A 17,057-nucleotide genomic window follows, 5' to 3' on the forward strand; every position below is an offset into this window, starting at 1 on the left:
GGTATTGGATTTAAAACAATATTAACGTTGCACACAAGTGCATTCCCACAGTCAGTTTTAATTATTGTATATCATATCTCTTTCCTCCTTAACAATGTAAACATCGTTAGAGAAGGATAGAATGTGTAAGCTAGAATGATGCAGCATTTCACAGTCTGCACTTGCCATTTCCTATGCTATTAAAGCTTGTGACGAATGCGCCGCAGTCTTTGTAATTTTGATTGAAGATAAAGAGGGCAGTAGCCTTGAAGTTACAATAAGTTCAACATAGGGACATATTAAAGACATATTAAATATAAACCTTGCGAATTTATCAAAAAGTTTTTAAGGAAATATGTTGATTAAGGGTTAGAAAGGATGTTAGATAACTAGGTGTATAATTTGTTGTAATCCTCGTTTCGTTTCTCGTAAATATACATTTATTATTAAAATTGGTACCTACTTATGTTAAATTTTACATGGTTTGATTTTAATTCCATTCATAATTTATTATGGTCAAACAAAGGCACTGGATCCCATGGGAACTTTCGCAGGTAAGGGCGTTCCGCACCATGACCCTGCACCCCGTTCTTGCAATAGCCGTTTAATAAAACAGGAATAAAAAATATTTTACATCTAGATTGTGCTATGCTATTTTATATATATATATATATAGTGTGTGTTCAACGATGGCTACGAGTTTAAACTTGCCACATCCTGTTGTGTTTTAAAGTTTGAATATTAATTTTATCTATACTAATATTAAAAGTAACTCTGTCTGTCGGTCTATCTGTAGCTCTTTCACGGCCAAATCACTGAACAATGTTGATAAAATTTGGTATTAAGCTCCAAGGTTGGCTGTAGGCCACTCTATATGCTTAATACTTGACGAAATACGAATACCTAAAGCCGCGGGCAACAACTAGCTATGTATATTTGAAGAGTTACGTCGTCAGAAAACAAACATGTAGTTGGAAAGCATCTAAGATAACTCAATTAAGAGCTGTGGCAGTTCAAGCGGTCCCTTTCTTAGAAGAATGGTTACAATTTTTCTTTTAATTATCTTGTGTTGACAATTTTACCATATTATTTTATAATATAATGTTAATTTTTGTAAATTTACATTGAAATGGAGAAGTAAATCAGTTTCTAGAATTACAGTGTGAATGTCTATCACATGTCTGAGGTATTATAGTTTAATCAATAAATACCATACATCAATATTTTATCAATTGTAACCTTTTGTATTACTATATGTTGGAGGGCTCAGTGAGTGAATGTATTTACAGACAGGAAGGGCTATAACAATGCCCTTTACAATACAAATGTGTTTAAGCAAAGGTATAACCTTAAGGGAATTATTTAATATTACGTCTAGTCATAATCTTAGCCACCTAGGCAGCACATACAACGGAGCAAGAAACTTTAAGATTAGCGTTGTGTGGTTTGAACTACGTACGGTGCCAGTTGAGACTACTTACCATCTTACCAGATGGTCGCATTTGCTTGTTGTTACCATCAGATTGTCAAAAGTTTGTAAATAAGACTGCATGTATACGTTTAAAAATGGTAGACATGATGTTATAAATAATGTTTTACTTTCATTTAATAATGCTTATTCTGAGATGGCCCAGTAGTTAGTAACTGCTGAATCCTAATGCGATTGTGGGTTCAAATTAAGGGAAGAACCGCTGAATGATCAAGTGCTGAGTTTGCGTTTATTAATTATCTTCAAATCGTGCTTGGAAATCTTCCACATGTGTGTTTACTAACCTGCGCTGGAGCAGCGTTTTATTTTATAAAGTAGCTAGCCCAATGCCAGCTCATCATGGCGGCCAGCCAAATTAAGAACTAACATGTTATGTCACTTGAGCCTGTAACAGTAGGCTTTGGAAACGGAACACATACTACATTGCTGTTTGGCGGCAGAATTAGTGGTGACTGGGTGGTACCTACCCCAACGGGCTTGCACAAAGCCAGACCATAAAGTAACGGTGATGGAATAATCCTCTTCTTTACTTTAATTAAAAATGCATAATATTTAAGTTCGAAAAGTTCGTTTTTGAGAATATCATGTTTAATAAAATATTAATATACCTTTTTATTTTAAACATTTGTAATAAATGAATTAAAGTCGGTTGACTTTTTCATTTTCACCATAAAGGGCGAATGCGTTTGTCGGTAAAAGTTTAATAGCGTTTTTATCTTTTTTTGGTTGTGATTTTTTAAATTAAGAAAAAGGGTTAATTCAAAACGGTAAAATAATCCTTGTGATAAGTAGGACAAGTTTTTTAATGTTGGTTAATTGAATCCACTTGAAACAATCTACTTAAAGCGGTTAAGTGTGTTATTAATTTGTCTGCGTGTAATCTTGTTTGACTTTACTACATGCTCAAAACATTATGGTATTGTTATTATTCATACTATAACATATGGTTTTTGCTCGTATTCCATGCTATCGCGTTTCGTTCAGCCGTTTTTTGAGCCGAGATGGCACAGTGGTTAGAACGCGTGCATCTTAACTGCAGGTTCAAACCTAGGCAAGCACCACTAAATTTTCATATGCTTAATTTGTGCTTATAATTCATTTCGTACTCGGCGGTGATGGAACACATCGTGAGGAAACCTGTATGTGTCTAATTTTAACGAAATTCTGCGACATGTGTGCCACCACATCGCATTGGAGCAGTGTAGTAGAATATGCTCTAAACCTTCTCCTCAAAGGGAAAGGAGGCTCTGGCCCAGAATTGGGAAGTATACAGTGCAGCTGTTACTGTGGTCTGTTGCGTTTCGTTCATATGGTTAAGTCGAAAGTTAGTAGATTATAGTCGCCCAGTACAAGGGCGACAATAATCTACTAACTTGTAACGCTTATGATACGTTTCCGATTATATTACGACCCAAATTCGATCGAATTACAACCGGATTGTTGTGTTTGTATAATAGGAAAACGGCTGAACGGCAACGATAATGTTTCGATTCGATTGCGATAAATTGAAAACATGTTTCTAGAATCGGCACCTAGTTCTTCGTTTTGCGCTTCGTTGGGCTCTTCCTGAAAGGCATAAGCCAATCTGGCTATTTACTTTAACCGGGCACTTTTTACACTGGTCGTGTCGGCAGGTTTTCTTTACCTAAGAAAAACAGGGGTTAAGCATAGTCACGCTCATGACCCTTAACTGAAGTCCTCTCCTATCACCGTACAACAGATAAAATAATAGTCGTCCTTTTGCCATAGACGAATTGTTAATTTTGAATATAAAGATATTTATAATAAAATATCCCTATTTATAATAAATAAATTCAAATTATTTTTTATAAAATAGATTAGATTATATGAAAAAAAGGCCTTGTTATATTTCAGGCAGGACATATTATATAAATTTAATTCTCACATAACTTTGTATCTCAAATGTTGGACAATACTTTGAAAAGTCATGCTTAGGATGCCTTTGAGGTACTGTTATTCTGGGTTTGATAACATTTTTTTTTGTGAATAGATTGCTTAGTTAATCTTGAATCTTAAGCGAATCAACTGATGTTGTTTTTATTCTTTTCGACTTCAGATAGGAGAGCGACCGTTTGGAATGTCTTCGGATCATCTTTGAGGTAACTGTTTGCCGTTAGATAATAATTAAATAGAAAGCCTTTCTATGTCAGAGCAGCGTACATCTATTTTAAAAATGATTAATTTGTATGGTGTCTTACTGAGTAACTCGCACACGTATGTATTACGATGTTATTATGTATTTTAATGATTATTGATTGATACAATTTTTTTATGGTAGCTTATTTTTTGACTGAAAGCTATCATACAGTAAACGTAATCTTTTAATATCCAGAAATATCAAACAATCAACGAAACTGCCTTCTTTATAGTATAAATATGACAATATTATTGCTAGTAGTTTCACGAAAGTGCCGATAGTTTTCTCTCAGTCTTTGATGAGACAAATAACTTTTTTCTATTTTCATAATTGTATAATTATAATATTTAAGTTCACACATATACAGCCGATTATCAATTAATTATTTCCCAGAAAATTTGACGTTAATGGTAAGTGATTCCAAAGGGTTGAAATATATAACCTTCCTCAATGAACAAGACATAATTCATTTTTTTTAGTCGTGCTGGAATTTCTTGTACTTATGCGTTCAGACATATGTACAAATAATACTTACTGCTTTGTAATGTAAGTATAATATAGATCAGTGCCCATGATTTATATAATATATATGATTATCTAGTTTTTATTAAACACAATCCGTTTTCCAATTAATCAATTTTTTGTTGAAAGGCAATCTATATTCGCTAGGAATTTAAGAGCGAAACCAAACCTGATTTCTAAATGTATTAATAAATCTTAAATTGCTATTTAAATTTAAACATTCGTAAAATATTTATATTTTAACATTCATATTGTTGATTTGAATGTAACTCGTTTTAAAATATATGCTTATTAATTAGCAAATCATTATAAAAGTTTATTTTATGATTGTGTTTTCATCAGACGTGGATAAGGCCAAATATATTTAAAATACCGCTACAATAACAAGTATTTTTATTGTTTCGATTTTTCTGTTTTTTAATATTATAAAAAATATATTATTTTTGACAGGCGCATATCGTGCTGTATAGGAAGGAGTATATGTTTATACTAATACATCGTTGCTATATATTGTTGTATTTATAAGAAAAAGATATTTAATATAAAAACGTAACACTATTTTTTTTATTTTACTTCATATTTTTTTGATTTTTTATTGTTATTATTAATTATTTCAATTCCTTCGATTTCGTTGTTTAATACATCTGCTGAGTATCTTGATAGGGCAAGATATTTTCCTCGTCATTAAGGAATCGTTAGAGTTATAAACGTTCTTCTTATAAACAGACTGACTGACTACACTATTCTTTGTTCCAGAAGTTCCAGTTAACAATACTTGATTTATCTAAAATCTTAATGATTGCAATTGAATACATCCGACACATTAATTCGATTATTTTTCTTTGTTATTTATTTTTAAATCTCCACAGACTAAGGATCCGTGTCCTTTAACATATAATAAGTATAAGTATTTATATGTATTTTTTTAATTCGCTTACTTAACAACGACTTTAACTTAAAAGATAATACCAATAGTAAAAGCATTGATTGTACCTTTCTAGCGGTTTAGCTTTGTTTGGGTCTGGGTACCACCTTATTCTTCCATAAAATTGTAATACTTTGTAATTTGCCGTTACGGCTTCAAGACTGTTAGCAAGTGTAATTACAGTCACTAGAGATTTATCTTACTTAGATCCCATAGTTGGCGGCGCTTTGACGTTGGAAGGAACACTTTTAACAGTTCTCGTTTTTATGAGCTAAGCGTACCACTTACCACCAAGCGATCTGTTGGTGCTGTGTTTCTTGATACTTTCTTGCTATAAAAAATCGAACTCGTTAAGGTTCGAAGTAATTTTCGTTTGCTCTCGTTGCGGTGACGTGATTTATATCTTTTGGCAAATTCATATTGTGTTACGGCTCAAGACAGGTCATTTGGAGTCAACCATTGAAAGTAATCACAGTGTGATCGAAGTACGGTCGAATGTCGAAACTAAATTATATGCCATTTTTTTCATTCACGACCCATTGTTCGTACTAGCCATAACTGAATTTGGCTTATCGCGTCTCAAATTATGACCGACATAGACCATTTCTGTGTAATGGGCGAAATTGTTCAACCAGTACCTACTCCTCATCCATTAAAAATGATTTACAATGATCTCACTTTCTAAGGCTGTGTATTTTGCAATACAATTAATGGTTTTGGTGAAACAATGCGATGATTCAAATAGACTCACTTATATTTAAAAACTGAGGATGTAGGTATGGACACTTTTTACAAACATATTATGATTTATGTTTATTCGAAAAGTGGGATTCGATAGTTGTAAGCAGGTTTGTCCCAACGTTGGTAAGTCTTAGGAGAAGAGTTAGAGTTTATGCCATCAAGCTTTTCCAAAGCGGATTCGTGGATACATAAGTGGCACAATTTCATTCGACACATGCTGCTTTTCTTCATCGCTCACCACGAGATGAATTATAACCGCAAATTAGTCGCATGATACCATAGTAAAATTTGCCCGAATTAAAATCCACAATCTTGGTTGAGAATTAAAATTCACGCGTGAAGAGTGTCTTAGGCCACCTCGCCTGTAAAACTAAAAGTGATAACATGAGCGTTATAAAATTAAAAATGCAGAATTATAAGATATTTTCAATCACTGTCTGCATAATTTTGTTATTTTAAATAAATATATTTTTAAAAAGAAGAAATTTAATTTTATTAAACGATGTTTATCTTTGTTATATAATACAAATATTAATGAAGTTATAATATTTGCGTGCAGAAACTAATATAAGATCCACAAAGCGACTATTGGCACGGCAGCTTCAGATACCGAGCGATCGCGAACTCTTGACCTCGCTAATGTTAATAATACTTTCTAAACGGTTATTATAAGTTATTTAGCGGTTTTTTTAACTGACTACAATATGAGTTGGATTCGTGTCGTGACGTTTTTTCGCAACGATCTCGCTTTCACGCAACTTGGAAGATGATAAACATTAAGTCACTATAAAGAATGGGAGCGTATTTAAAACTTTCAATTATATTATATTTAGTTTAATATTAATATTCCGTTTTTTTTTTTAAGTTTTTTTATATACTAGTGTATATATTTTTTTTGTTGGATGTAAATAGTAACTTTTGAATGTCTTGCCGTCTTGAATCTACATTCAGAAGTTATACGTGATACTTTTTTATTTATTTAATCTTGTAAATCATGTTATTTTTAAATTAAGAGCCTACTTGAATAAAGAATAGTTTGATTTAAGGTTTAAAGGCATTTGTAATCTTTATTTCACCGGTAATCGTAACATATATTTTCTTAAGTTTTTTTTTTTTTATTTTATTTAGAAGTAATTACGATCAAGACACTCGCGATTTAAAGGTTATAGTTCATCATTCGTTCATTTTATCTAGTTTTCATATGATGTCTCGTTCTCTGATAGAGTAAAGTCGAGTCGGAAATTTTTCAATGGCAAGATAAAATTAACATTGACCTTTGATTTTCATCAGTCATGTAAATATGTGCACCAATTAGTTGGTTTAATTTTTTGACGGCGTCTTTTGAAATTCTTGTTTTAAATTTTCCTTTTGAAATATGGACGCATTCCTAGGTATTTGGGTATTGTATAAAAAAAAATGAATCGTTGATCGATTTTTATTTTCACTGTAAACATCCGAACTCCATCAATGTCTTGAAATTTTATTACAATCGTTTCACCGCCTCAGTCGTTATTCGGCGACTAGAGAGAGACAGACTTTCGCATTTATTATATTATGAAAATAACTTTATCGCGTCAGTCGTGTCAGTTTAATGTCAATATGGCATTAATTTATCGTGTGAAAATGTAATGATTATAAATAAATTTGCCTGATAAGCATTAAGTATATTATCAGTGAACTCAGCGTGTTTATTACAAATCGGAGGCCCCTTTTTCTAATCGAATGTTGTAGCTAATAAATACATAAACAAATTATGCAATATTTGTTAACGCTGATTTATAAGTGCCGAGATGGTTCAGTGACGTGTAAATCTAACATGACAAAATTTCGAGTAGAAACACTAGATATTGCCTTCATAATGTATGAACACAATACAAGTAGGAACGTGGTGAGGAAACGATGATTTAACAAATATAAATATGTAACAGAGTCGAATAGGTCAGACTTTTTTTTTAATTTTAGGACTCAAGTTCATCTTACAATGTTGTTAAGGGTAAACATTTTTAATGTTCATCTGTAGTAATTATCAACACAGCGACCAAATATCTTGAGCATAATGTATAAGCTTATCTCCTGAGTATGTTTAGCATGAAATCATATTAATGGTTTTCAGCTTTTTGTTTGGAATGTTTTACTGTCAATAGGGACTCGAACGAAAAGATACGAATAGAGAATTGTTAAAATTGACAGTTGATTCTTCTTATATATGCGTCGCATGCGCAGCTCGTTGTAAAATCTAAATCAATCGTATTAGTGTCAAATTAAAATCGATTATTTAATCCTACAATGATTAAATACATTAAGATCGTTTTTCTTTCTATCAATAATATCGAAATCGTCCAATAGAAACGTTTTATTTGATTGAAACGCACTGTTTCAATTTCTAAAGTTTCTGTCTCGTACAGTAATAAAATAAACAGTGTTTATTGAGTAATCAGTTCCTGGTGACTATCTTATCAGTGATGTGAAAAGCCTTACTCATTGAGATTGCACCGTGAATGATGTTCTAGTGTCGTGGATTAATATCAAGTGCAACCATTTTAGTGTTCAGAAATGATTGTTTATTAACATTTTAGTGTTATGAAATTATGGTTATAAAAATAATTGAAGTCCAAACCCATTATCAACTTCCCGTTTTACGTCTGCAGTTATAATATCAACCTATTGTTTTTAAATATATACACACACACACACGCACACACAGAGAAAAAGAGACTCAAAACAGTTGCTTTAACCGATTTGAATCTGAAACAATTCTTGTTAGTTATGAAGCTGCTCAATGATATATTTGCTAATTTAAAAAAAATTAAAATTACTTCCGAAATAAAAGACAATCGAAATAAAAGATTTTTTTTTTTAAATTGCACCTCTCTGTCTTATATATTTTAAAAGTTATTTTGATATTATCAAAAAATATTAAAAAATAAATTATTAACTAGATTTACCTTGGAAAAAGATTTAAATTAGAACAGACTTTTATAATAATAGATATCTAGTGACGTTATGGCAAAAGACTAAGGGTCTAAAATGAGTGTATGATTAAACCTCATACCTCATAATTAAACCTCCGACACACCTTGGTCTGAGAAATTTTATTTTTGGTTTTTGTTTTTGATTATTTCGGTTCTGCGATATTTGAATCCAACAGTTGTCCAACAGCTTTACTTGTTGGTAGGGCTTTGTGCACTCACTCATTAGATATTCTATCGCCAAACAGCAATACTTAGTATTGTGTTCGGTTTCAAGGTTGGGTAGCCAGTGTAACTTCAGGCACAAGGGGCCTAACATCTTAGCTCCCAAGGTTGGTGGTGCATTGGGTTTCATTTCACGAATGAGATACGAAGTGAATTCATACAGAATCCCACTCCAGGCTATCATTTTTATACACGGTGTTTTGGTTTTTTATAGTTTACAAAAGTTTAATTAGAAATTCCATTTATACGTATATTTGGACGGGAAACAGCAGACTAATTATTTGATAACAGGAGTCATAGCCTATGAGAAACCAGAAGTAATTTTTAAACAATTTGATACGACATAATGCTATAGTTTTGAAATTGCACACGATCGCTTCGGGCGTTAGTTTTTCGTGACTTATCCCAACTCTTGTTAACGTAATAGCAAATGGAGCGGTCGCCGTCGTTGATAAATTACAAGCTCTTTTCCAATTCACTGTGTTTCTGTTGCAAAATCATAAATATTACGAGCCTTAAAATATCGCTACTCGAATTCGATTAATATTTTTCGTCTTCATTCATTGCGATCTTTTTTTTATTTCCTAGACAACTTTTCTGCTTGTGTAATATAAGGGATAAGCTAACATTAATTTTAATAAATTAAGTTAAGGTTTGATCACGTATTACGTATTGTTATTATTCAAGAATATTCGAACAGAATATTAGTAATTAACGAGCTGTATTATGATAAATAAAATATTATAATTAGAAAATTATCCGTCAATGCGAGTGGGTATAATCATGTTTTGAAACTACGTATTAGTTTGTTCACTGTTCAATGATGAGTATCGTGTCGTCTAATTTGAATATTGAATACGATACGGTTAATGTATGAAAATGTGAAAACAGGGACCAGTTTGTAATTGCTTCCCAGAATTTGATTCTTATTAGCGTCACTATCGGCAGCGTCAAAACATTTTTTTTGTTTAAAATTTTTGTCATAAATTAAATAATGTAGATATTTGTATTGATTTTGTATTTTTAAAGATTTTTAAAAGCAATTTTGGATAAAAATATGCAGTAGTTTCTGATTTAGCCGCCCGCGTACACTTGTAAGAGTCATTAAATTTGTTTTATCCGCAACCACAACAAGCGCAATTTTATCGCTAGGCAGCTTTCCTCTAGATAACTAGAAAGCACGAGCCCCGGGCGGCCTATATACCTCACTCGCTGTCACATTAGAATTAACTTTCGAGGCTTCTGCTACCGCTGAGGAATTAACATCGTTGACTACGACACAGATATGGTAGCTATTTTCTATGAGAAAATATATTTTAAACATACCTAAGTCTGTAGCTTTTCTCGTGTAAATAAAAACATGCAGATAGACAAGTGTCATTGCACTTCTTGTTCCTTTTAAACTAAACGATGGAATTTTAATACATCTACGTTTTAAGAATTGGTTTCAGTACATTTTTCAATTTGAATTTTTTCATATGGACAATTTTCGTTCATCGCTTGAACGTTCAAAGTGAACTTATTTATACAGGAATTTTTATCAACATAGCGCAGACATACGTGGTGTGTGCGAAGTGATCGCACAATGAACTGTAACATTCTTTGTCTATTAAGAATGTATGATTAAAATCTTTTCAGAGAAATTTCATGATATTATTTAATGAGACTATTTAATTCAATAGAAGTGTATTCATTGGACAAATAGTTACAAATGTTTGACAAATTGTATTTGATATCGAAAGGGTTCATTATACGCGGTTACTGTTTTACTAGTAAAAAGTTGGCGCTTTGAATTTTTTTGTTGTTAGTACATATGGTTTCTTAGAGGAGTAAACGACGTTGTGATTTGTCTGTAATTAAAATTATTGATAGTAATCAGTATGTAGTAGTCCTTTATAAAAAATTATGTTATAATTATTGCCGAATATTTTTCCAATCTTATCTTGCAGTAATTAACTGATAACCGTTTTACCGGCGCGCTAGAGAACGGATTGATACGCGGAAAAGTGAAATTTATACGTGAATTTATTTGATTGTGTATCAAGAAGATAATTGTAATTGATTTTAAGAATTATATATTGTATGTGCACAGACTGAGCATTCATTTGATTTTTGTATGTCTGAATTCAAATTGATATTACAGTTTTTTATTAAGTATGGTGTTGTAACTGTTTAGTAGGATATCAAAAATATCAACATCAAAATATACTTTATTCAAGTAGGCTTTGACAAGCACTTTTGAATCGTCATTTAACAAACTATTTTAAGTAAAGCTACCACCGGTTCAGAATGATTCTACTGAGAAGAATCGACAAGAAACTCAGTAGTTACTCTTTTTCAACATCTAAAAATACAGTCATGTTAGTTAAATACAATTATAAATATATGTTATGTCTCTTGCCTGGAAGTCAACTCTGATATATGTTGAGTGGTACCCAGACGGGCTTGCCCTACACCAAAACCCTACCACCAAATATAATTTTATAGCCGGAACTCGGTCAAGAGGACATTTTATTATTTTAATAAAACATTAGTAGCAAGGTCGCCGTAGCCTTGCGTGTCCGCCCTCAAAGTAAACATCATTAGCTATCTTATCAACAGAATCGGGTGAAATTAGGTCATATGGTGAAACAAAAAACGCTATATTATTTAGGAATAACAAACTTTTCAGCTGTTGCAAAACATAAACAGTGATATATATCAGAAGTACTGTATCGTTGTTCTAACACGTATTTTTACTTGTTTATGTTTCTATCTTTTGGCCACAGATTATAAAAAGAAAACACAGATGGAGCGCTTCGAAAAATAAAGAGAAGGAACAAATGCGAATACTTAATCAAAAGGAAACGCAAATTCTTATCGATCGAGTCTTATTAAATCGTCTATTCGTCTTTTTGTTAATCTCTGACTCTCTCTCTGACTGAACTGGCCGTTTTCGTATTTGGACTCCACTACCACATACAACCAGGTGGAGGGGAGTCATATAACTAACCAGTCTTTAAAAAACAAACGTCAAACATGCTGTCACATTACTTACCTAATTATTAACATATTAACAATATGTTAATTACTAAACGTACGACTGCACTTGCACCTGCATTCGCTTTTGATTTCATCTTCGCCTTGTGTTATATTGCTGTAATATCTCGAACGCTCCATCTACTATTTTATACAATCTGAGCAGTTTGCACTTGTAAAAAAGTTAAAATTGTTGTTAATTTTCACAATTAATTTATGTAACATTACATTCTAATCAAACTAAACATTACTCTTTACACCAAAAGGTTTACTAATCATTGTAAATAAAAAAAGGGAAAAACTTGTAAATTTCCCACAGCCGGGCTAAGGCCACCTCCCCTTCAATTGCGAAGGTTTAGAGATCATACAAATTCATGTGACAAGTTTTTACTCAACAAATGCAAGTTCCACAATGATCTCTTCACAGACGTGATAAAATATAAACACTAAAGCGTCAATATCGCAATAGTTTACGGGCCGCCTAGCGATGTAAAAAGTCGCAGGATCGACTCTGACCCCTGTGGCTATTATCGTACCCACTCGTAACACAAGTGATAAGCTAAAAAGGAGAGGTAAATAGGAATATTAGTAATTTCTTAATTAATTTACGGCATTGCTTCTACTTTTTTTTTTTAAAGTTAGTAAAAAAGAATAAAGCAAAGCCAAGTCTTAGCGATATTATTAATTCGTAATTAGAACGTGTTGTATAATTGTTTATATTGTTTTATAGCACTGCGGTTATTATTTCGGGCGCTCCAATAGCCGTATTGTTGTGAAGGTTCAATGTCAGGATCACGTGAATTAGTGAAACGTGAGATCGGAACAATGAAAATTACCTCTGTTTGTTTTATCAAACACGTTCAGCTACTTCTAGCCGAAACCTGAAACCACAATATTTTTAGCTCATGCTTTAACCATATTATAAAGCTGATGAGTTTGTTTGTTTGATTTGAGAACATATTTTATAGTTAGATAGTCTGTTTATGGACTATATAACATATATACGCCTCACTAAGGTGGTGCTGTAACGTTTAATGTAAATTTGTATACATGGGAAGCTTCTAGTATATTATATCGTCAATGCAACGCCGAGACGCCAAATCGTACGTTTGGGAAATGGGATTCAAAGTTTTAACTTAAAGTCTCATTTCCCAAAACCACAATTTTGGCGTTTCAGCTCTTCTTCTTTTCCACTGACGGCTTATACCTACTCCGTGCTAAACTTAAAAATTGAATTTGTTTTTTTAGTAGCTCTCTCTGTTTTTGGCATTTAATATATTTATTGCATACATACCATTTTTTTATACTCGCCTAATTTTCTTTTCTCATATATCTCTTTGATACATATCTGCGTGTTTTTAAATAATTTATTTATATAGTATTGTTATGTATACAGTTATTATTTATTAAAGACGTGTGGCGTTCTTAAGCTGTCGTGTACGTTATAGCGTGTGTTCCGGGCAGTTTATGAAATAAAAATATATTTTATTATATTTACTAAATTAACGTTAAACAATTCCTAGGTGGAACAGATATTTATGTGTATGAGGTATTTTGGCAGTTTAATAACTAACCTAACCCATTTCGTTGAATACTGTTTGCAAATGAGATTGCAAAACAGTGCATATAAACACAGATGAATAAGATAAGTTATCATCAAGGTAAAGTTGTGCATTGAGCTGTTTAAATTAGACTAAAGATAAGAGCAGTTTGCTCGAGACACGACGGCACACTTGGAAAGACGAGTGTTGTTGAACGTAATCAGTTATTGAAAATGAATAATGGCCTCACCCATAAATATTACTAAGGGGTGTTTTGTTAATTAATTATTGGTCTTCTTCTTTCGTATGTCAAATCAATGATACCAGATAAAGATATAGACTAAGTATTTTTAATAACCGTGACGTCATAATATCCTATTCGTCAATTGGATGTTTATGGATCAGGTATATATGGCAAACGGACCACCCGATGGCAATTCACTACCGCCGACAGACATGTCAAAATTTATTTGTTAATTCAAAATGTCTTCACTCACAGTCGATCACAATACTAATACTAATTATTGCTGTTTAGGGGTGGAATATTTGTTAGTTGGGTGGTACCTACCCAGACCAACTTCTACAAAGCCCTACCACCAAGCATGTATAACATTTATGTTAGCAACCGACCATGACATATGTAACTAAAGAAATCGAACGAAATAAAATGGTATTTCTATAATAATTATCTTGCTACCTCGCCTCCACTTAATGATGTTAACACAGATATCGTACATGTATGTAAATTATCGTTACGTCTCGCTAAAATTACATCAGTACGGTTCCATAATTACCACCTATAACCTGCACGGTGGTATAATCTCACCACAGGATACCGACTCCCATAAACGCTAGTTGCGAACATTAAATAACATCTTAAATTACGAAGGCACTAGCCTTATTGTCTTGACCGGTTATTAAAAGTAGTAATATTGTTGAGTATCTTTGAATATTATTTGTTAATATAAAAAATAATTCTCATAATACAATTTTACGAACCATAATAGCGCAGTACAATCTCTGCGCTTCGTGTATGTTTGCGCTTCTCGCTACAACTATAAAGGTCTTAAGGTAAATATTTCTTATTTATATGTATTAATATATTGTATTTAACTTATTAAATTATATTTAAAAAAAAGTATCGATGATATCAATATGCAGTATTATTTTATTTATAGTGTTGGTGTGATAGGAAGTCACCTTAATATACAGAAAGAGATATATCAATATGTTAGTCGTGATTTGTCAGTATTATAGTGTAGGAGATGAAGTCGAAAGTAATAAAAGGCAAGATTTTAATAATATAACTGCAATAATTAATTTATGTTCGACGTTGACAACGCAGAGATCGATATTTGAATTAATTTGGAACAAAAAATTATATATATATATATAAAATATTTTTATTTCAATGATTGTATAATTGTAATATATGTTGTATTTAAATTATAAAATAATCATATTAATTATTAATAGTAATGTTAAATATATCGTAAAGTTATTCAATGGGTTGTTAAGTCATTGTTACTTTGAGCAGAGTATCCAAAGATTAGCTGCATTATTTTCTCCTCGTTGAGACAGCAGACAGTTGTAATCGCAAGGGTCATCCTGTTTGTTCTTGTGAAGTATGACTCGACTTTGAAGAGGCTGGTGTAGATGTGTGGGTGAAAAGAAGAATTAATGATGTGTTTTAATGTACGAGACTTCTATCAAATACTCGTTATTTCGAAGTCAGAAATAGGAACGTCAGTGCATCGAACTTTAAATTACCGAAATAGAAAAATACATACAACATTACAATGTATAATTATAAAATATGTATGAAATTTATTTCGAAACGGGTTTCCATTTAGATACAGTTGTACACATTTTTTTTTTTATATAATTTAAATTTTTTGAGTGCTCTGGTTATATTAACATGTTTTTTCGAGTAAATCACAGTGTGAAACAGTAAATTCGCTCATATGTAGCGTTATGGCGAGATGGTTATGTCACGCGTCCGCAAGGGTGAACGCACTTGCGAATATCGTGTCACTGTTAAATAAACCGCGGTATTTGCGCATGTGAGTCCTCGCCTTACTTCGCTCGGCTGGCTTTGTTTGTGGCGAAATGGCTTTTTCAGTTGAGCCGTTGAAATTTAAATAATAATAAAAAAAATATCTATTTAATAGTTTTCACGGCGGCTTCGCCCATCGTTTTCTCGTGCGGGGCGAGTATAGATTTTAGGTATAAAAAAGCCTAGTAAGGTCCTTTCTTGTGGTTTTAGCTTACTTCTTACCAAAAGTTGGTTGAATTCGGTTCAGTGGTTTAGCCGTGGAAGCGTAACAGACAAACAGATTGATAGATAGTGTTACGATACAAAATTAGAATATAATTTATTCAAGTAGTCTCTGAGCACTTCTAAATTTTAAGATTACAAGTCTACTCGTATAATGCCAATTAAACGTGCAGCTAACGATAAGAACCGGCAAGAAACTGTACCGTTATATTTTATTAATATTAATTTCAGTACATGTTACGACTTACAATTACGTTTTATAGCCTGCGTTAAAATCAGTGATTATTTTTTAATCAATATAATCTTGTACGAATTAATGTGCTTGGTTTATTGATTTTAGACGCGATTTAAATAATAAACGCTCTAACTAATTCAAATTATAATAATTAACAACACCATTTATAAGTGTTATTAAGTGTTTATACAAATACCGACTTTTAGCTCTCTTCCTGTTAGTATAAATTTAAAATTCGAAGGACAGGGTATTTTTTAACACTAAAATATCACACTCTTACGAAAATGTATCGTTAAATTCGTATGATATATTTTTGTTTAATATACTTTAAAATTACAATACTGATGATTAAATATTACCGGTCAGAAATTAGTCACGAGTGGTTGTGCAGATAAAGTGTGGGTTCGAAACGTGAATTTGCATATTACGCGGTTATAGTTGTGTAAAAACTCGATTATCTTTCTTTTGAGCGATATTTATGGTTATTACCTTAGTTTGCGCGTATTGTAATAGTTAATTTATGTATTTAACTAGTAAAAAAAAAACACTTAGTTTTTGCCGAATTTTCTTAGTAGAATCCACGTTTCGATCTGGTGATCTAGCTTTAAGTTTAATGAAACGGTAAAATGGTTAACCTAATTCTATGTACACTATACATTAATTTTGCTCAGCCTATCGCAGTCCGCGCTGGACATAGGCTTCTCTTAAAGGGCCAAAGCTTCCAGTCATCCGTCTTTCGCAATAGTCCCGCTATCTTAAATAAAATACATTTTCGGTTTATGATTAAGACTAAAGTCATTATTTTTGCTTATTAGCGACGAATCGTTAGCGAGACGTAATAAATAACCGTTTCAAACGCTAGATTTTTCCCAATTACACATAAATATAGGTACAGGTACCACCATGAAATTGTCTCCTAAAAGGTCTTCAACCTCGGAAGAAACTCACAAGTAATACTTTTCAAGATTCTCTAGTTA

At 32.2% G+C, this 17,057-nt stretch overlaps 1 protein-coding gene across 4 annotated transcripts in view; it reads left to right on the plus strand.

Annotated features, from left to right (window-relative positions):
- Positions 1 to 17,057, plus strand: part of LOC125077080 (protein spire) — a 145,228-nt gene that overhangs the window by 18,881 nt on the left and 109,290 nt on the right. The gene's annotated exons all lie outside the window — the stretch shown is intronic.

This window comes from Vanessa atalanta, chromosome 3 (assembly GCF_905147765.1).
Source record: "Vanessa atalanta chromosome 3, ilVanAtal1.2, whole genome shotgun sequence".
Taxonomy (NCBI): Eukaryota; Metazoa; Arthropoda; class Insecta; order Lepidoptera; family Nymphalidae; genus Vanessa; species Vanessa atalanta.